The sequence below is a fragment of the Kogia breviceps genome, chromosome X (assembly GCF_026419965.1).
Source record: "Kogia breviceps isolate mKogBre1 chromosome X, mKogBre1 haplotype 1, whole genome shotgun sequence".
Lineage (NCBI taxonomy): Eukaryota > Metazoa > Chordata > Mammalia > Artiodactyla > Physeteridae > Kogia > Kogia breviceps.
In genome coordinates this window covers 135,100,174-135,122,450 of record NC_081330.1, presented here as the reverse complement: position 1 = coordinate 135,122,450, position 22,277 = coordinate 135,100,174, and the positions used below count along the sequence as shown (strand labels likewise).

Here is a 22,277-nt window from a genome sequence, read left to right as displayed (position 1 = left end):
TTGCCAACCCTCCTCATTTACCCACCTATTTTTATCCACCTTTCTCCCTGTGAGTACCTTTGACCAACCCTGAGCTCAGACTCCTGGCCTAGTACAGTGACTTTGTCGTCAGTCTTTCTTTAAAAATGGACAGGTAACAAAATGAATGTAACCTAGAGGCAGCAGCTCAGTAAGGGAAATAAAATCACCAGTAATTATCTAATCACAGCCACAGCCATCCAGGGCTCTGTCTTATCTGCTGGGTCATAAGAATGGGACCTTCCTAAGTTTGAAGGGCATCCAATCAAATAAGTAAAGGTGTTGCTCACCTCTGCCACTTGGAGGGATTGCTAGGCAGTCTACCCAGTGTATACTAACTGCAAAACACTGTCATGGTTTTGAAATACCTATTTTCCAGGAAAGATTTTTGGGGTGCATGGGGAAGGTTTCTTTTTGACATCAAGCAAAAAATAAGTCACCAAGCTCTTTAAGCACAGGGGTTTTTAAGAGGACAGTAGAAGGAGGGAATGGGCAGAAAAGACGATCTTCTCTGAAGTGAAGGTCGTTTTTCCAAAAGAGTAGGATTCAGTCTCAGTTTAAGGAGAACACTTTTAAGTAGCTGGGGCAGCTCCAAACTGCAGTTTAGGGAATGAGTGCTTCAAAAGAACAGGGCTGTAAACGTCCTGGCAAGGCAGCAAGAGGATGAAGAGTTGGTTTTGCATAGTTTTGAACACAGGAGTAAAGAAGCAGAGGCATCTCTGACTAAAGGGCCCTGAGATCCTATGGCATCAGTGGGTCAGTTGCAGGGGTTGTAGGGGCGATATTTCTCTCTCAACGTCTCCCAGAGCAGCCACCCCTCTCTACCCCACCCCGCTACTCCTTTCACCCTTCCTGCCTCCACTGTTGGGTCCCCAGGGACAGCACTTCTTAAGCTGGAGCGCTCAGGCACCATCTCTGCAGTCTGGATTCTTCCTGGAGCCTGGCACGTTCTGGGACAGGAAGGCAGGTCTGCAAGGGCACTGGGTTGCAGCCGGACCTGGAGGCCTGGAGGGGAACTGGAGTCGTGAAGCCCACCCACGTCCTTGAAGCCGGGGAAGGAACACATCTTCCTAACAGTACTTCTCAGGTCTCAGCGGGTTCCCCACCCGACGGTGATCCATACTCACTTGAGGCAGCAAGGACTGCCTCTAACTGGCCCCCTCCATTCCGCCTTAAGGGTCCTCGCACATGTGTGAGAGCACAGGCCCCGGATCTATGCACTCGGCTGAGGCCAGTGCTGCCGGGGTCCCTCCAGTCCCATCCCCCGGCCCCTCCCTCTGGGACTGTATCTAATAGAAGAGAGAGCACAGAGGAATTGGCTGAATCAAGGGACCCGGGAGCCTGGGTATGAGTTTGAAGACCGAGAATCTAAAGCGCAATTACATATTATTGGAAACTCTTGTGGAGTGTGTAGGGGGAGGTTAGGAGATTGAGAGGCTGAGTCGACCTGGTGAGTCCAGCCCCAGGACACCACAAAGCCCCTCCCCCCTTTCCCTGCCATCAGACAAGGGGTGCCGCAACTCCAGCTGGGACTCTGCACTTCCCCCTCCCTGATTCTCCTCCAGAAGAGCAGGTGGCCCCCCTCTGAGGGCAGGGGAAGACAACGGACCAAGTCCCCCTGCACTAAGGCGCTACTGGAGCTCTTCCTGAACAGCAGTGCTGGCTTGGAGCGAACTCGTGCACTGCCAAAATTGGTCTCGTCCTGCAGCTGAGGGACGCAGACTTTAAGTCAGCTGCCCTGGCTTTAAAACAATCAACCCCCCCCCCTTTAAGTCAGGTGACCCGACTTTAAATCACTGTGCGCCCCTCAAGCCTGCAACTTCCAAAGTTGGGAACTTCACTTTGATCCCACACATGGTATGAGGGTGTACTTCATGTACCAGAAGGGTCTAGGTACTCTGGGGTACAGCAAGCAGTGCAGGACGCAGCAGCTCCCAGGCAAAGCTGGTGATGCACAGGGAGAGCAGGCACAGCCAGGCATGCAGAGGTTCCAGGACGGGAGCTGGGGCACAGCCAGCCGCGAGGCTGTGAAAGCAGAGGATCTGAGCCTTCTTGACAAAGGCAAACCCAGAGGATGGATGAGAAACAAAGACCAGATGAAACATGGATTTGAAAATCACATGCTGCTCTTGAAATTGGGGTGGGGGCACCCCAGATCTGAATCCTCTTACTCAACAGTTGCTAGTGTTTTGGCATTTGTCCAATTCCTTATAAAATTTACTGATAATATCTAACCCATAGAATACTGCATTTGTAGTGGTATTGCGTGCTAATGTCTCTATAGTGGAATAATCTTTTCTACGAGAAAAATGTACACTATCCGAATTAAATTAAAACCCCTCTTTATAAAGTACTGTATCGGACTTCCCTGGTGGCACAGTGGTTAATAATCTGCATGCTAAAGCAGGGGACATGGGTTCGAGCCCTGGTCAGGGAAGATCTCACATGCCGCGGAGTAGCTAAGCCCATATGCCACAACTACTGAGCCTTCAGGCCACAACTACTGAAGCCCGCACGCCTAGAGCCGATGCTCCACCACAAGCACAGCAAGAGAAGCCACTGCAATGAGAAGCCCACGCACTGCAACAAAAAGTAACCCCTGCTTGCTGCAACTAGAGAAAGCCCATGCATAGCAAAGAAGACCCAACGCAGCCAAAAATAAATAAATAAATAAATAAATATTTTTTTTAAGTACTATATCCTTCTGTACAACTTCTCTGGGAAGAACAGAGAGATGGCGTGGGAGAGTGAGAAAGACCAACATTTAGTGCACATGTCTCATGCAGGTGCTCTGCTGGCTCAGATAGTTTTATCCCCACTTTTACAAAGGAGGAAATAATCTCAGAGAGGTTTGGTAATTTTCCCAAAGCCAAACAGCTATTGAGTGGCAGAACCAGGATCTGAACCAAGTCTGTTACCTTAAAGCCTAAGTCCTCATCACAACAAAACTCAATTCATATTGACATTTATCGAATTACATTGCAACCTGGGGAGTTCTTGGCACAATCCTGAATAAGAGTGAGAAAGAAAGAAATAGCATTGTTCATACAGTCAATCAAAATTTTTGGAGCAGCTACTAGATGCGTGGCCCTTTTCGGGGTTCAGCAGTGATCAAGACAGGAAGAGTCCTGCTTACACAAACCATGTAGTGGGGAGGAGAGACGGGCGCAACTTGGCTGAGGGATTTCAACTTGCTGGGCCTCTGTTTTCTCATCTGGAAAACGGGATGGGTGTTCCTCATTTCCTGGGATTGTCCAGCCCTCACATTCTCTGATTCCATAAGAATCATTTGTTTTCCTGTTTCTTTAAAATTCATTCAGGCAATGAGCTGTGATGAATGTTGTCAGCTGCTCCTCAAATCACTCTATTCCCACCCTCTTCCTGTGATCAGGTCTTTCTCCCAACATGACTCACAATCAATCAAGTCACAGAACCTAAGGGGCACCCAGCAGGAAAATTCCAGACCTTGTTTCTCAGGAGCTCTGAGGTCTACCTGTGAGGTAAACTTAACACACCTGGCACAAGGCGGCCATCCCGGGTTTCACATCAACATGATCTCAGGCACAAACCTCCTGGCTTTTCCATTGTGTCTTTAAGTTACTTGTTGAAACAACTGCACAACTATGACAAAGATATAAAATCAGGCATCTTCTGCCCCAGTGCCTGCTCATAAATGATTTTCTGCCACTTTAATGATAAAGATAGAACATTTCAACATTCTGCTGCCCTTATTATTTGTCATTTTTCTTGATATTTCTATTGAATACTCTTTCAATATTTTAACAATGGAACATTTATTTACCTTGTTCCAGACCCAGCCTGTAGTGGTAAAGGTTTTGTTGTTATATTTCTATTATGTTTCCTTTAAAAATCATTATGCTATTTAACTGGATTAAGTCAATTCTACAGGCATTTATCTTATGATATTGATGAAATTAATACATAGAGGGCAGTAGTACAAGTTGATTGTACTCCAGAGCCTCTATTAGCACAGTTAAGTAAGTATAACTATTATCTATATGTAAACCAAAGTACATGCCAAGTGAGACTCTCCGACGCTTCTTCACTGTCTGCCCCTCAAGCCTGTGAGAAATGGAATATTTCTTGCCACCTCAGTAAACAAAAGATGCCACAGTCATCCTCTCCAATGTGAGCGGGCAGGCTGAGGAACTCAGGATATGCAAATACAGCATGCAGGCCCCAGAGAGCTGAGGTGCATATCAAAGGAAGGAATTCGTGAGCCTGACTCCAGCATCTTCGCATACAAAGGAAAGCCCTGCATTGCTCACCTTGGGAGAGCAGGTTCTCCTTAGCTGACAATCACCTTTTCACGTCCCCCATCAACTGCGCCAGCCCCCCGCCCTGTCCCCTCCCCCCCCCGGGTGCTTTAGCTCAGGGAGGAAGGGGCGCACAGGGCCTCGGCTGAACAAGAGGCCTGGGAGCCTCGGGAGGAACTTTCGGCCGCTTTCCCCGCCGTCGGGAGGAGGGTCGCTGACGCTGCGGCCGGACCCTGCGCCTCCCTCGCCCCGTGTCCCCTCAGGACGTTCAGCCGCCCTCTCCCCACGCCCCCGGGGCCCCGCGAGCCAGGCCGAGGGCAGGGCCGAGAGGAGGGGCCGAAGTTCCCCGGGACCAGACCCCGAGGCCGCTCGTTCTGCACAGCAGCGGCGGGTGGCCGCGAAACCCTTCCCCTCAGAAGCTGCTCTTGCGCGGCCGCCCGGGCACCAGACCCACTTACCCGGCCCGCCGTCCCCACGACTGTCGCGGCTTCGGCCGCCGGGGCCCCTCCGCAGCCGGCAGCGTCAGTGAGGCCGCCCTCCCCTCGGGCTCCAGGGCAGCTCCGTGACGGCGGAGGGAAGAGACCCCGAGCCGGGAGCTCCAGCTCTGAGGAAACGCGGGCTCCGTTCTGGGCGCTGCGGGTGGGGCCGCTCTGCCTGAGGCCTCCTGTGAGGGAGCGGGGCGCCGGGGGAGGAGCCGCCAGGAGCTCAGGGCCCCGTCGGGGGTCCTGGAGGGGCGGCCCGGCCTGAGGGCCCCGCCCACTGTGGCCGCAGCACAGGCCTTTTTCCTGCAATCCTACACAAAAAGTCAGAAAGATACACACGGTCTACAGTGAATGTTCACAAACGGTGGTTGCTGCTGTGCTTACTATCCTATTAAACGTGGGAAATCCATAACACACTTGAAGTTAGAAGTTAACTATGAATGTTTACCTTTCCTTATTATGTCTCTGCTATTCACAATTGTCGTTAATGAATCAGAGACTGTGGCATCACTAGTTAAAAATGAGCTCGTTTAAAAAATAGAACTCAGGCCCACCGGCCCTACTGTATCAGAATCTGCAATTTTACACTCTCTCCAGTGTACTTGTGGACCCATGAATAGTTGAAAGGTACATTTCTACCTCGACATGTCTTTTCTGTCTGAGAAATACGCACATTTTATCCAGTTTGATATAAATGAAACACTTAAAAATGCATATGTCCGTGTTGAAACCACCATTTTATCATTTCTTTTCCAGATAACTATAGTCTCTATACTGGTTTTATGGATCACATGACATACTCTTTTTTGTAGTTAGAAATAGGGAAAGGTACTTTGTAAAAAAAATTATATATATATATATATATATATATATATATATATATATGGATAATAGAAGACACTCTTCTAAATTAAAACCAGTTCTCTTAATTTGCTCTTTTCTTCTTGGGTCACATTATGAACTCTTCCCGTGGCCACATGTCATGTGTACTTTTAATTTCAGGGACTGCTGACATCCCAGGATGTGCCCATAGATTTCTCTCAAGAGGACTGGGAATGCCTGGACCGAGATCAATGGGAATTGTACAGGGATGTGATGTGACAAAAGTATACGATCATGCTCTCCTTGAGTGAGGATACCTTCCTTCCAGAATTCCTTATCCACCCACAGGGTTTAGAGTCCTTCATTTGTAGAATGTCTCCTGGAATGTTCTGCTTCCTACAATAGGGTTTCAGATTGCAACGTTTCAGGAAATATTGGGAGTTTGTGGGTATAATTTATGTTATTCTTTGAAAATTGCAGCCTCCTTTTTAATATACTTTGTAACTGCTTGGGATGTGTCTATATGAACAGTGTACTATATGCTTCTGTTATAGTCCTTACAATATTTTATTCTCTTATTATCTGTAACAATCTTCCATGGATTCTTTGGGCTTAAGGTGTATTAAAAGGGAGACGGCGATTCTGGGGCTTCCCTGGTGATGCAGTGGTTAAGACTGCGCCTGCCAATTCAGGGGACACGGGTTCGATCCCTAGTCTGGGAAGATCCCACGTGCAACGGAGCAACTAAGCCAGTGGGCCACAACTACTGAGCCTGCGTGCCACAACTACTGAAGCTGGTGCACCTTGAGCGCGTGCGCCATTTATTTTTAGAGAATAAAATCACCTCTGAGTGATTACAATTTAGACCAGCTAGTCAAAATTCTTTATCACCTGTTCTTCTCAAACACTGATCAATGGAACAAGTTTTACTAGGGATAAGAGTGTAATTGTATTCTAGAGTTCATATCGGCAATATGGTTTTTGACCTTGATGCTGGATCACGACATTTCAATGGTATAACTGCTATTAATTGTCTCTTTGTTCAATGATTAAAGTCTCACATGATCTGAGTTCAGACTGGAGCCATCCTGCTTGGTTTCTGTCTATTGCAGATTTCTTCCAGTATGAAAGGACAAGAGCAATACGGCTTACTTTACACAATGTCTTCAAACTAAATGATGACATAATCTACATTCAATTAATTTATACATACCCTACTGTAGAGCAGGGTTTGTTACGGTGGCAGAGCCCGGTAATTATGTAAAACTGAAACTTTTATCTGCACTGGTTCAAGTCCTCTTCCTAAGAATATGTTTATAATCAACACTCTTTCACAAGTTACCCAATTTAATTCACCATAGCATTCCTCATATTAACTAAATGGAAAATCCTAAGCTATACACAAATCCAGAAAGGGCCAAAAATCATCTGCCCACATGGATTATTACAACCCATTGCTGAGGCATTCAAATTACTTATTAAAGACCCACTATGTCCATCAACAGCATCAATTTATATATTATTGCCCCAATGCTAGCCTTAACCCTGGCTCTCACAACATGAATTCCTCTTCCCATATCTTAGCCACTAATTAATATAAATGTAGGCATACTCTTTATATTAGCCATATCACACCTAGCCATTTATTCCATCCTCAGTTCTGGATGAGCTTCACATTCAACATACTCACTCACTGGAGCTCTAGGGACAGTAGCATAGACAATCTCATATGAAGTAATGTAGCAGTTATTCTAACCTCAGTCTTACTGATAAATGGATCATTTACACTTTCAACAGTAATTATTACACAGGAACACCTATGACTATTTTCTTCTGACCCCTACTCAGAATTTTATTATCTCCGCAGTAGCAGAGAATCAATGAAGCCTCACTTGATTCAACAGAAGTAGAATCAAAACCTGTATATGACTTCAATGTAGAAGATGTAGCAGGCCCATTCACCTCTTCCTTGCTAGACAATATGTCAATTTCCTTATAATAAACATTTCCACAACAATCCATTTGTAGGAGCATTTGACGATCCCTAGGTGCCAGAATTATATACACCCCAAGTCATCATTAAAACACATCTAACAATCTCCTTTCTATGAATTTGAGCATCCTACCCACAATTTTGATATGATCAACGTCTACATCTCGTATAAAAAATTTTTTTCTACTAACATTAGCCCGATGTATATGAGAGTTTTCACCACCTGTCATCATACCAGGCAACCCACCACAAACTTAAGAAATATGTCTGACAAAAGAGTTACTGTGATAGAGTAAATTATAGAGGTTTCAATGCTCTTATTCCTGGAATTGAATTCTTCCCAAGAATTTTATATTCTCCATGTTACCACATTACAGCACATGCTATATACTAAGGTTCACTAGGTAAACTTCAGGCCCATACCCCCAACATGTTGTTGTAGATCCTTCGTGTACTAATAAACTCTCATTGTTTTTACTATCATTCTACTGACCATTATCACAGGAAATATAATTGTATAAGAAGCTCACACTGGTTAATGGTATCCCCATTCTAATAAAAAACACAAACCCATAAGCTACAGAAGCATCCAACAAATATTTCCTAAAACAATCCACCACACCAATACTACTTATAATGGCTAGTATCATTAATCTAATATACTCTGGTCATGGAACACAATGAATAACAAAAATCTTTCATCCAGCAGCATCCACCCTCATGACAATCGCCCTTGTCACAAAAGTAGGACTTTCCCCATTTCACTTCTGAGTGCCTCAAGTCACACAAGGCGTCCCATGAAGAGCAGGCCTGATGCTATTAATATGACAAAAGTGCACCCCTGTCAGTTTTATACCACATGTCACCATCCATCCACCTAAATATACTATTAATCATAGTGATATTATAAATCATAGCTGGAGGCTGAGGGAGATTTAGTCAGACTCACCTGGAAAAAATTACACCCTCCTCATCAATTGCCCATATAGGATGAATAACAGCCGTTATAAAGTATATTCCGATATAACAATCCTAAACATACTAATTTATATCATAACAATACTCTCTTCTTATTATTTATGCCCAGAGCATGGACTACAAGAGTGTCATTATCACACACATGAGGTAAAACACCTCCCATCACAATCCTTTTCCTCACCATTATAGTATCATTAGGACATAGTCCATCACTATCAGGGTTTTTACCCGAATGAATACTTATCCAAGAGATAACAAAAATGACAACATCATTCTACCAACATTAATAGCCATCACAGCAGTGCTCAGCATATATTTCTACTTGCAGCTAACATACTCCACATCAGTAACTGTATTCCCTTCATGAAACAACACAAAAACAAAACACATTGAACATTCAAAGAAATAACCTTCCTATCATTACTAATCATAAAACCCAGACAATTACTCCACATAACACCCATTCCATCCGTGCTGGACTAGGAATTTAGGTTAGTTCAGACCAAGAGCTTTCATAACCCAAAACAAGTAAAATTTACTTAATTTCTAAAAATAAGGATTGAAAGACTTCATCCTACATCAATTGAATGTAAAGCAAACATTGTAGTTAAGCCAAATCTTTAGGAGACTGATGAGTTTTAACCCCAGGAAACTTTAGTTAACAGGCAAATCCTCTAGTCAACTGGCTTCAATCTGCTTCTTCTTCATTTGAGAAAGAAAAAAAGAAAAAAGGCAGGAAAATCTCTGGCAGAATTGAAGCTGCTTCTCTGAAATTACAATTCAATTTGTTGATTCACCACAGGGTTTGTGAGAAAGGGGGCTCAATCTCTGTCTTCAGATTTACAGTCGAATGCTAGCTCAGTCATTTTACCTCTGTTCATACACTGTTGATTATTTTCAACAAATCACAAAGATATCGGCATCTTATAATTACTATTTGGTGCTTGAGCTGGAGTAGCAGGCAGCATCTTAAGAATATTAATCCAGGCTGAGCTATGCTAACCTGGAGCGCTACTTGGAGACGCACAAATCTGTAACGTGGTCATAACAGTCCCTGCACTTGTAATAATTTTCTTTATTGTTGTACCCCTTATATTGCAGGGTTTGAAAACTCACTTGGGCCACTAATAACTCGCACACCTGAGGTAGCATTTCCCCGAGTAAACCATGTAAATTTTTGACTACTTCCCCCATCGTTCTTACTCCTACTCATGTCACCAATAGTAGAAGCTTGTTCTGGTACCAGTGGACCGTGTATTCAGCTCTAGCCTGCAACCTGGCCCACGCAGGAGCCTCTGTCGACATAACCATTTCCTCCTTACATTTATCAGGTGTCTCCTCAATTCTTGGTGCTATTGCTTTTATTACTATAGTCTTTCATACAAAACCAGCAGTCATACCCCAATACCAAACACCATTATTTGTTTAATCTTCCCCAACTATAGCCATATTACTATAATTACCACTCTCAGTCCGAGCAGCCAGAATTGCCATACTCTTAAGAGATAGAAATCTCAACACTACTTTCTCTGACCCTGCAGGAGGAGGCCGAATCCTATACCAACACCTATTTTGATTCTTTGGTCACCCTGAAGTCTGTATTCATGGCCTACCAGGGTTTGTTATAAATTCACACATCATTACACACTATTTAGGACAAAAGGTGCCTTTCAGCTATTTGGGAATAGTATGAGTCATGCCCACTGGCTTTTTAGGATTTCTCTTGTGGGCCCATCATATATTTACCATAGGGAGAGCTGTCCACTCAGGAACATACTTTGCAAAAGCTACCATAATTGCTTCTATCCCGACAGGAGTGTGCTTTCTCTGGTTGCAGTGAGCAGTAGCGACTCTACGCTGCGGTGCATTGCCTTTTCACTGAAAAGGCTTTCTTTATTGCAGAGCATGGCTTTCACGCTCTAGAGGGCAGGCTCAGTAGTTGTGGCACATGGGCTTTTTGCTCCACGCCAGGTGGAATATTCCCACACGATGGCTCGAACCCGTGTCCCCTGCATTGGCAGGCAAATTCTTAACCACTGCACCACCAGGGAAGTCCCTGGTTAGCAACTGTTCACGGAGGTAATATTATGTGACCTCCAATATATTATGAGTTTTAGGCTTTAGTTTTTCTTTTTACAGTAGGAGGTTTCACAGGAATCATCTTAGTGAACTCATCCCCGGACGCTATCCTCCAGGATACATACTATGTAGCAGCACACTTCCATGACCTAATGTCCATGGGAGCGGGCTTCACTATTACGGGAGGCTTCCTACACGGATTCCCACTATTCTCAGGTTACACAGTGAACTCAGCATGAGCAAAAAGTCACTTCACGCGTATATTTGTAGTAGTAAATATGACTTCCCGCAGCACTTTCTGGCCTCTCAGGAATGTCATTACTTTAGTCTCACTACTCGGAGGCACACACAACATGAAATATTGTGTCTTTTGGCTCACTCATCTCAATAGCAGCAGTAATGCTAATCATAATCTTCATACTTTGAAAAGCATTTGCATCTAAACAAGAAGGCTAAGCACTAGAAACTGATACTCCTAACCTAGAATTGTTACATAAATGCCCTCCACCATATCCTATGTTTCAAGATCCTACCTATGTAAATATAAAATAAGGAAGGTCTCAAGTCCTTTTCAACCACTTTCAAGCCAACACCATAACAATTATGTCTTTCTCAATAAATGAGAGAAAAGTAAAAAGTGATGTAGCTTTGTCAAACTTAAATCAGAGGCTAAAATCCTGTATATCACGAAGGCATATCAATTTCATCTAGGATCTCAAGATATAACATCACCGATTATGGAAGAACATTTACATTCTCATCATCACACATTAATAGTGATTTTTGAAACTAGTTCTCTATATTATTTCTCTAACATTGACAACTAAACTAACTCATATACATATAATAGATGCACAGGTAGAGAAAATGTGAACAGTTTACCAGCCATTATTGTAATCTTAATTGCTCTATCATCATTGTGAATCCTTTACATGATACATGAAATCAATAACTCTTCCCAAACCATAAAATCGACGGGTCAGTAATGATACTGAAGCTACAAATACACAGATTATGAAGATTTAAATGTTGGCTCCTCTGTAATCCCCACATCAGGGCTAAAACCAGGAGAATAATGACTAATAGAAGTCAACAACCACGGAGTTAGAGAGAGTCATAGAATATTAGTTTCATCTGAAATTGTTGTACACTCCTGAGCTGTTCCTTCTCAGGCCTAAAAAGGGCTGCTATCCCAGGACGCCTAAATTAAAGAATCCTAATACCAACAGGACCAGGCCTATGTTGTAGACAAGAGAGCTCATTTTCCTGAGTTCAAAGACGGGCCAGAGGGATATGGCTGAGATGAGGGGTGAATCTGGAGCCCATGGGGATGCACTCTCCAAGCTCCAGGATAGGAATGGGCCATTATTGGTTTAATGGACCTCTGGGGTCCCAGGCCACCCACACCACACCCTCCCGAGCAGGATCTTGGCAACATTCCCTGTCAGTGATGAGGCAACCTAGCACTTGTCACGCCCCGATGTTGTGTCCTATGTGGGCACCATGCTGTGGGGACCACACCCACACTCTGCAGGTCCATGCTACAGGGTCCTTCTTGCCTCAGGAGTAGAGACCACCCAGCAAGCAGTTCGCTCCCCAACCAGCAGGAGGAGGGGAGGAGAGCAGGGGCACCAGGGGAATCTCACTCAGACAACAACACCCAGGGGTGCCAGCGGGGACAGTGATGATGCAGATGAGGCCCAGACCAAGAGATGCGACCAGAGGACACAAAAGGCAGCTGATCAGGTCCTGACTCAACTGCATCCCGGACACCTTTGTCCCTCCTACGCCCCTTCCTCATACATCCCCTCCTGAAATGCAGATTCTTCAGATGCAAACAGGCAGAGCCTCAGACTGAAAGTCAGCTCTTCCAAAATGACCCGTCAGCAAACACTGCAGGATTGTGCTCCAGTGGGGGCCCTGGAGTCCACAACTCAGGGACTGAAGGGGACATCGGTGCCAGGGCCAGTGTGAGGGGATGGGGAGGGAGACTTTCATGGTTGTGGAATGTTGGTTTTGCAAGATGAAAAGTTCTAGGCGTGGTGGTGATGGCTCCACGAGAAAGTGAATAGATCTGATGCCTCAGAAACGTGCACTTAAAGTGGTGACGATGGTAAAGGGTATGTGACGTGTGTTTTATTTCACTTAAATTCATAAAATAATGTCTTTTTAAATCAGAGTCCATTTCGACTCCCGTTCATCACAAATGCCGGAGACCCAAACACATTCCCCTACCTTAGGGGCCATCACGGTGCCCTCACATGGCACATGGGAGACCGTTCTCACGGGGGCCTAGTCTGTGCTCACCTCACCTCTGTCCAGGGAGACCCAGGCAGTGGTGACCCCCATAGATTAGACATATGATATGCTATGATATTCATATGACACCACCGAACATTGTCACTCAGCAGCACACAGAGCAGCACCCCACTCAAACATGCATGACCTCATATGAATGCGACAAGATTAAGGGAAGAAAAGGAACCACCGGTTAATCAGGGCAACACCCTTAACGCAGAGGTTGGAAATGTCAAAGGGGTAAAGACACACTGCAGGCAAAGAGCACATAGGGGTCTCCCCATACATGTGATCCTGACCCATGCAGATGTGGTGAGACCCATACAGTGCCCGTACCCTATAGCTGGTGTAGCACATCCACACTCACCAGGGTGACCCCACCTCCCCAGACCCTGCACCTAAAGTCACACGTTCTCTCTCAACACGTGACCCCACCTCCTCAGACCCCTCCACCTGGGTCACATGTCCACAGTCCCAGGGTGAACTGCCCTCCGCAGACTCCCCCAACTGGGGTCACACGTGCACATCCTCCAGGGTGACCTCACCTCACCAGACTGTGCACCTGGGGTCACATGTCCCCTTGGTCAGGGCACCATGGCTCTGCTGCTTGCTCCCCTAATGTAGAAACAACCTGGGTTCCTGGGCTCTGCTGGGATGAGAAAAAGTGTAAGGTGGGTCTCCTGTCCCCACACTTGTCCCACAGACGTCCTCCTCTTTTCACTTTGGTTCTGTGTGATTTTACCTCTTTTTAAAGCTTTCATGCTAGAGTTGAACACATTACTTGGTTCTGGCAGGCACAGTCTCACTTTCTTGTCTCACTTACTTGTTGAGAAAACTCACAGGACAGCAGGGCTGAAAGCCGAAGGGCAGCTCTGGACGCTGCTGACTAGGGACGGCAGACAGGAAGGAGAGCTCAGCAGCAGCCTCAGCTGTTACCCATCGGCCTTTTGCCCGATCTGCGTGCCCTGCAATCAATTCACCAGCTAAACCTGCCTCCCTTCGCACCATGCACGTGCTGGTAAATTGGAATAATCAGCAGGTAGCCCTCCTGAGGATTATCCACGAGCCCCAAGGAAGGTGAACCTTGCAGGAATAAAGACAAAGGCCCTGCCCATAGCACTGCCCTTGGGAGGACCAGGTCACCACACTCAGAAGAGAGGGTGTTACCTAGACAAGCCCACCTCGGCTCCAGACCCAGACATCTAAGCACTGACTTTCAAATGCAGGCACGGAGCTTCCCAGTACTGAGGCCAGGCCGGCTCTCTTCCCAGCTCTCCATACTCTTAGCATACACGGAACATGGTCAGGTCTAAATCTTCTTATTATAGACAACACATGGTCAGCTCTAAACATAAACAGTAGTCAGCACATGGAGAGGTCTAAATTTACCGTGTAGACAGAACTTGATCATGTTTCAACTAGCTTAGGGCTGAGCTCATAGGAGGTACAGATCACACATATGAGTCTCTCATCTTTGGACACCCACATCAGGAAACTGAACAATATCGTTGTCATTAAACATTTCAACAGGCAAAACAGAAATGTTACCAGTGTCTCTGGCCACCTGGTGGTCAGGATCCACATGTGATGCAAGAACTTCTTAGAGTGCAGCCCAGTCTGCGGCCAGGCCAGACAAGAAGTGGCCTGATTCCAGCCTCCCAGGCTTCCAGAAGGAGGCGGCCGCACAGGAGGCCCAGGCAGGACAGTTCTGCATGGTGCGGGCCAGGAGAGCCTGTCTGTCCATTCCACTGGCCGATTCCGGGCGGGGTGCTCAGGGCCGCTGAGAGCCCCGCGCTCAGGCCCTGCTTCCCTGCAGCATGTGCGTGTGCGTGTGCGTGTGTGTGTGTATGTGTGTGTGTGTAGAGGGGGCAGTGGCTGACGGCTCCCACGGCTCCCGTCCCGGGCACCGTGATGTCTTCGAGGGTAGGTACGGGGAGAGGTAGGGGCACAGAAGCCATTGGAGAGGAGAACCCACCACGGAGCTCCTTGCACACTGGCTCGCCCCACCCGGGGACCAGCCTACCCATCGTGGGCCACATGCCACCCCCCAGCCCCGCACCCCCAAAGGCAGGGCGCCTGCTCTTTCAACAGCACAGGGTCTCACATGAAGGAGACTCAGTGGGGAATGTCACCCACTCCCCCACTCCTGATGCTCAGTTTGGGGAGAATGAACCCCCTTGACTGGGCGATGGGACCCTGTGAAGAAACATGTGGTGCCCCATCCAAGTCAGGGCCTGCCTGAGAGATGGGAACACAGGAGCCACGTGCAGGGCCTGGAGGCCAGGCCAACAGGACAAGCACCTCCAGCCTTGGTCTAGCTCTCCAACTGTGACATTGTAGCATTAAGGGACCTGAGGCAGGTGACTGAATGTAATGGGGTCTAAACTGGACCCTGAATGGGGCTTAAAGAACGTGTGAAGGATGTCACTCAGACAGTGACAGTCACTGGAAGACAGACGCTGTGTGAGGACATCCTGCTCCATCCATTTAAATCCCTGCAATCTCTGAACTTTACGTGGCTACGCAGGATTGTTAGAGCAGGTGCGTGCGGACATATCTGGGGCACAATTCAGTCTGCAATCAACTTGCAAGTGGTTCCAGAAAACACACAGGTGTGCGCAAAGGTAGACACAGCACACACACAAACATACGCATGCTCACAGCACAAATATATTCACACACTAGCCTATGAACACACACGCTCGCGTGTACCCACGCACACACTAACGTGTGCCGGTGCACATACCTATGCACATGCACAGCACATGTACGCATACAGGCACATGCACACACGTAGCGCACACACAGGGAATAAAGTGAATCCATAAAGCATTAATTCCTGAAAGCAAGTGAAGCTGACATGTATTTTTCCCTTTTTCTTAGCTTTGATGTTTTTCACAATAAAAACTTTAAGAAAAGAGTTAATGGCGAATGACTTTTTTTTTTTTGCACAGGTGTCGCGGACTCCTCAGAGGCAGTGACCCAGGACTGAGGCCCCCGAGCGTCCTTCTGAGGGTCGTGGCCCCGGTGTCCCTCTCACGGGAGTTGCTGTCAGCCTTGATGGTCGAAGCAGCCATGGTATCTAGATTTCACTGGTAGAAACTATTCCTTTTCTTCCCTGGGAGGAGCAGGTCTCCTTCTACTTTGTTGGGGAGACTCCCTTTTTACTAAACAAAAATGATAAGCTGTAAGTACATATTAAGGTTTAGGTTATATACATGTAAAGAATAATCATAAAGATCAAGGAACAGAACACGATGAGTGGACACCCAGGAGTGCCCTTCCCTCGTCACAGCCTCCTCCCCACCGTGAGGGAGCTGTTCTCCTGATTTTGTGCCAGTGACTTGTCCTCAGAGTTTTCGCCCAGGGACGCATCTCTGCGCAACGCAGCCCAGCTTTGCCTAGTTCCAAAGTCGGTAAATGCGTGTACCCTGCATGCTGCCTTATTGCTCTTGATGGCGCAGCATCGTGTCCATGGGATTCCTTCACCTTGTGAATAGAGATTTTTAAAAAATAATTTTTATAGTTTTACGAACTTTAAACAAAATGTACTCCATTGCTGTGGAATATTCCTTCATAGGAGCGTGCATGGTTCATTTCTGCATCCGCTTGTGATGGCCTTCATGTTCTTTCCAGTTTGGCTCCTGTGGCTGCGGAGTCCATGTCCGTGTGTCCTGGTGCAGTGCCGGTAGGTTTGTGTTCAGCTGGGAGGAGCCCTGCGGGTCTGCGTGCGTGCGCGGACTTCGCTCTTTGAGGCCCGATTGTTTCAGAAGCGGTTGCATCGGCCCGCTGCGTGCCAGGCTTTCCATTGCCCCACAGCCTGCTGATAATTGATACTATGTCTTTCATGTCTGCATTCTGGTAGGTGTATGCACAGTATTTTTCTTATGGTTTTAATCCCTCGGTGGTTAGTGAAGTTGTGCATCTAGTAGTATTCATACACTATTTCCTGTTCGTTTTTAAAAAGTTTTAAAAATTGTGGTTCAATACACATAACATAAAATTTAGTATCTTAACCATTTTTAAATGCCATTTCAGGATCAAGAAGTAATTGGTGCTGTTGTGCAAACCTTACCGCCATCGTCCTCCAGAACTTTCTCATCTTGCAACATTGAAACAGTCCCCATTAAACACGCACTCCCCATGCTCCCTCCCTCAGCCCCTGGCACTCAACATGCTACTTTCTGTCTCTATGTTTCTGACTGCTCTAGGGGCCTCGTGTGAATGAAGCCAGCACTGCGTGTTGTTTTGTGTCTAGCTTACATCACTGAGCGTAATGCCCTCGAGGCTCATCCCTGCTGAAGGCTGTGTCAGAATTGCCTTCCTTTTTAGGCTGAACAACATTCCCTTGTATCGATGGACCGTGTTTTTCTTCTCCATTCATCCATTAGTGGACACGTGTAATATCTACATTCATTTCTCATGTCATAATAATTGTGGAATAACGTCAGAAAGTCCTTTGAATCTAAAGTCATCTGCCATTAACTCTTTTCTTAAACTTTTTACTGTGAACAACATCAAAGCTAAGAAAAAGGGAAAATACATGTCAGCTTCACCTGTGTTCAGGAATTAATGCTTTACGGATTCACTTTATTCCCTGTGTGTGTGCTACGTGTGTGCATGTGCCTGTTTGCCTACATATGCTGTGCATGTGCATAGGTATGTGCACTGGCACACGTTAGTGTGTGCATGGGTACATGCGTGCGTGTGTGTTCATATGCTAGTGTGTGAATATATTTGTGCTGTGCACGTGCGTATGTTTGTGTGTGTGTCTACCTGTGTGCACACCTGTGTGTTTTCTGCAACCACTTGGAAGTTGGTTGCAGACTGAATTGTGCCCCAGATATGTCCGCACGCATCTGCTCTAACATTCCTGCTTTTCCACATAAAGATCAGAGCTGTCAGGGATTTAAATGGATGAAGCAGGATGTCCTGACACAGGGTCTGTCTTCCAATGACTGTCACTGTCTGAGTGACATCCTTCCCACCTTCTCTAAGTCCCATTCAGGGTCCACCTGAGGCCCCCATTACATTCAGTCACCTGCCCCAGGTCCCCTATAAACTACAATGTCACAGTTGGAGAGCTAGACCAAGGCTGGAGGTGCTCGTCCTGTTGGCCTGGCCTCCAGGCCATGCACGTGGCTCCTGTGTTCCCATCTGTCAGCCAGACCCCGACTTGGATGGGGCACCACATGTTTCATCACAGGGTCCCATCGCCCAGTCAAGGGGGTTCATTCTCCCCAAACTGAGCATTAGGAGTGGGAGGGGTGAAGTCCCCACTGAGTCTACTTCATGTGAGACCCTGTGCTGTTGAAAGAGCAGGTGCCCTGCCCTCGGGGGTGGGGGCTGGGGGGGACATTTGGCCCACGATGGGCTCTCGGATCCCCGGGTGGGGCCAGCCAGTGTGCAAGCGTTTCCAAGGTGGGTTCTCCTCTCCAACGGCTTCTGTGCCCCTACCTCTCCCCGTGCCTCCCGTTGAAGACAGCACGGTGCCCGGGACGGGAGCCGTGGGAGCCGTCAGCCACTGCCCCCTCTACACACACACACACACACACACGCACACGCACACGCACACGCACATGCTTCAGGGAGGCAGGACTTGAGCGCGGGGCTCTCAGCAGCCCTGAGCACCCCGCCCGGAATCGGCCAGTGGAATGGACAGACAGGCTCTCCTGGCCCGCACCATGCAGAACTGTCCTGCCTGGGCCGCCTGTGCGGCCGCCTCCTTCTGGAAGCCTGGGAGGCTGGAATCAGGCCACTTCTTGTCTGGCCTGGCCGCAGACTGGGCTGCACTCTAAGAAATTCTTGGATCACATGAGGATCCTGACCATCAGATGGCCAGAGACACTGGTAACATTTCTGTTTTGCCTGTTGAAATGTTTAATGACAACGATATTGTTCAGTTTCCTGATGTGGGTGTCCAAAGATGAGAGACTCATATGTGTGATCTGTACCTCCTATGAGCTCAGCCCTAAGCTAGTTGAAACATGATCAAGTTCTGTCTACACGGTAAATTCAGACCTCTCCATGTGCTGTCTACTGTTTATGTTTAGAGCTGACCATGTGTTGTCTATAATAAGAAGATTTAGACCTGACCATGTTCCGTGTATGCTAGGAGTATGGAGAGCTGGGAAGAGAGCCGGCCTGGCCTCAGTACTGGGAAGCTCCGTGCCTGCATTTGAAAGTCAGTGCTTAGATGTCTGGGTCTGGAGCCGAGGTGGGCTTGTCTAGGTAACACCCTCTCTTCTGAGTGTGGTGACCTGGTCCTCCCAAGGGCAGTGCTATGGGCAGGGCCTTTGTCTTTATTCCTGCAAGGTTCACCTTCCTTGGGGCTCGTGGATAATCCTCAGGAGGGCTACCTGCTGATTATTCCAATTTACCAGCACGTGCATGGTGCGAAGGGAGGCAGGTTTAGCTGGTGAATTGATTGCAGGGCACGCAGATCGGGCAAAAGGCCGATGGGTAACAGCTGAGGCTGCTGCTGAGCTCTCCTTCCTGTCTGCCGTCCCTAGTCAGCAGCGTCCAGAGCTGCCCTTCGGCTTTCAGCTCTGCTGTCCTGTGAGTTTTCTCAACAAGTAAGTGAGACAAGTGAGACTGCGCCTGCCAGAACCAAGTAATATGTTCAACTCTAGCATGAAAGCTTTAAAAAGAGGTAAAATCACACAGAACCAAAGTGAAAAGAGGAGGACGTCTGTGGGACAAGTGTGGGGACAGGAGACCCACCTTACACTTTTTCTCATCCCAGCAGAGCCCAGGAACCCAGGTTGTTTCTACATTAGGGGAGCAAGCAGCAGAGCCATGGTGCCCTGACCAAGGGGACATGTGACCCCAGGTGCACAGTCTGGTGAGGTGAGGTCACCCTGGAGGATGTGCACGTGTGACCCCAGTTGGGGGAGTCTGCGGAGGGCAGTTCACCCTGGGACTGTGGACATGTGACCCAGGTGGAGGGGTCTGAGGAGGTGGGGTCACGTGTTGAGAGAGAACGTGTGACTTTAGGTGCAGGGTCTGGGGAGGTGGGGTCACCCTGGTGAGTGTGGATGTGCTACACCAGCTATAGGGTACGGGCACTGTATGGGTCTCACCACATCTGCATGGGTCAGGATCACATGTATGGGGAGACCCCTATGTGCTCTTTGCCTGCAGTGTGTCTTTACCCCTTTGACATTTCCAACCTCTGCGTTAAGGGTGTTGCCCTGATTAACCGGTGGTTCCTTTTCTTCCCTTAATCTTGTCGCATTCATATGAGGTCATGCATGTTTGAGTGGGGTGCTGCTCTGTGTGCTGCTGAGTGACAATGTTCGGTGGTGTCATATGAATATCATAGCATATCATATGTCTAATCTATGGGGGTCACCACTGCCTGGGTCTCCCTGGACAGAGGTGAGGTGAGCACAGACTAGGCCCCCGTGAGAACGGTCTCCCATGTGCCATGTGAGGGCACCGTGATGGCCCCTAAGGTAGGGGAATGTGTTTGGGTCTCCGGCATTTGTGATGAACGGGAGTCGAAATGGACTCTGATTTAAAAAGACATTATTTTATGAATTTAAGTGAAATAAAACACACGTCACATACCCTTTACCATCGTCACCACTTTAAGTGCACGTTTCTGAGGCATCAGATCTATTCACTTTCTCGTGGAGCCATCACCACCACGCCTAGAACTTTTCATCTTGCAAAACCAACATTCCACAACCATGAAAGTCTCCCTCCCCATCCCCTCACACTGGCCCTGGCACCGATGTCCCCTTCAGTCCCTGAGTTGTGGACTCCAGGGCCCCCACTGGAGCACAATCCTGCAGTGTTTGCTGACGGGTCATTTTGGAAGAGCTGACTTTCAGTCTGAGGCTCTGCCTGTTTGCATCTGAAGAATCTGCATTTCAGGAGGGGATGTATGAGGAAGGGGCGTAGGAGGGACAAAGGTGTCCGGGATGCAGTTGAGTCAGGACCTGATCAGCTGCCTTTTGTGTCCTCTGGTCGCATCTCTTGGTCTGGGCCTCATCTGCATCATCACTGTCCCCGCTGGCACCCCTGGGTGTTGTTGTCTGAGTGAGATTCCCCTGGTGCCCCTGCTCTCCTCCCCTCCTCCTGCTGGTTGGGGAGCGAACTGCTTGCTGGGTGGTCTCTACTCCTGAGGCAAGAAGGACCCTGTAGCATGGACCTGCAGAGTGTGGGTGTGGTCCCCACAGCATGGTGCCCACATAGGACACAACATCGGGGCGTGACAAGTGCTAGGTTGCCTCATCACTGACAGGGAATGTTGCCAAGATCCTGCTCGGGAGGGTGTGGTGTGGGTGGCCTGGGACCCCAGAGGTCCATTAAACCAATAATGGCCCATTCCTATCCTGGAGCTTGGAGAGTGCATCCCCATGGGCTCCAGATTCACCCCTCATCTCAGCCATATCCCTCTGGCCCGTCTTTGAACTCAGGAAAATGAGCTCTCTTGTCTACAACATAGGCCTGGTCCTGTTGGTATTAGGATTCTTTAATTTAGGCGTCCTGGGATAGCAGCCCTTTTTAGGCCTGAGAAGGAACAGCTCAGGAGTGTACAACAATTTCAGATGAAACTAATATTCTATGACTCTCTCTAACTCCGTGGTTGTTGACTTCTATTAGTCATTATTCTCCTGGTTTTAGCCCTGATGTGGGGATTACAGAGGAGCCAACATTTAAATCTTCATAATCTGTGTATTTGTAGCTTCAGTATCATTACTGACCCGTCGATTTTATGGTTTGGGAAGAGTTATTGATTTCATGTATCATGTAAAGGATTCACAATGATGATAGAGCAATTAAGATTACAATAATGGCTGGTAAACTGTTCACATTTTCTCTACCTGTGCATCTATTATATGTATATGAGTTAGTTTAGTTGTCAATGTTAGAGAAATAATATAGAGAACTAGTTTCAAAAATCACTATTAATGTGTGATGATGAGAATGTAAATGTTCTTCCATAATCGGTGATGTTATATCTTGAGATCCTAGATGAAATTGATATGCCTTCGTGATATACAGGATTTTAGCCTCTGATTTAAGTTTGACAAAGCTACATCACTTTTTACTTTTCTCTCATTTATTGAGAAAGACATAATTGTTATGGTGTTGGCTTGAAAGTGGTTGAAAAGGACTTGAGACCTTCCTTATTTTATATTTACATAGGTAGGATCTTGAAACATAGGATATGGTGGAGGGCATTTATGTAACAATTCTAGGTTAGGAGTATCAGTTTCTAGTGCTTAGCCTTCTTGTTTAGATGCAAATGCTTTTCAAAGTATGAAGATTATGATTAGCATTACTGCTGCTATTGAGATGAGTGAGCCAAAAGACACA

General features: G+C 47.2%; 1 pseudogene; it reads right to left on the bottom strand.

Annotated features, from left to right (window-relative positions):
- Positions 1–8,072: 8,072 nt before the first annotated feature.
- On the bottom strand, positions 8,073–21,941 carry LOC131748421 (cytochrome c oxidase subunit 2-like; annotated as a pseudogene).
- Between the last annotated feature and the right edge of the window lie 336 nt (positions 21,942–22,277).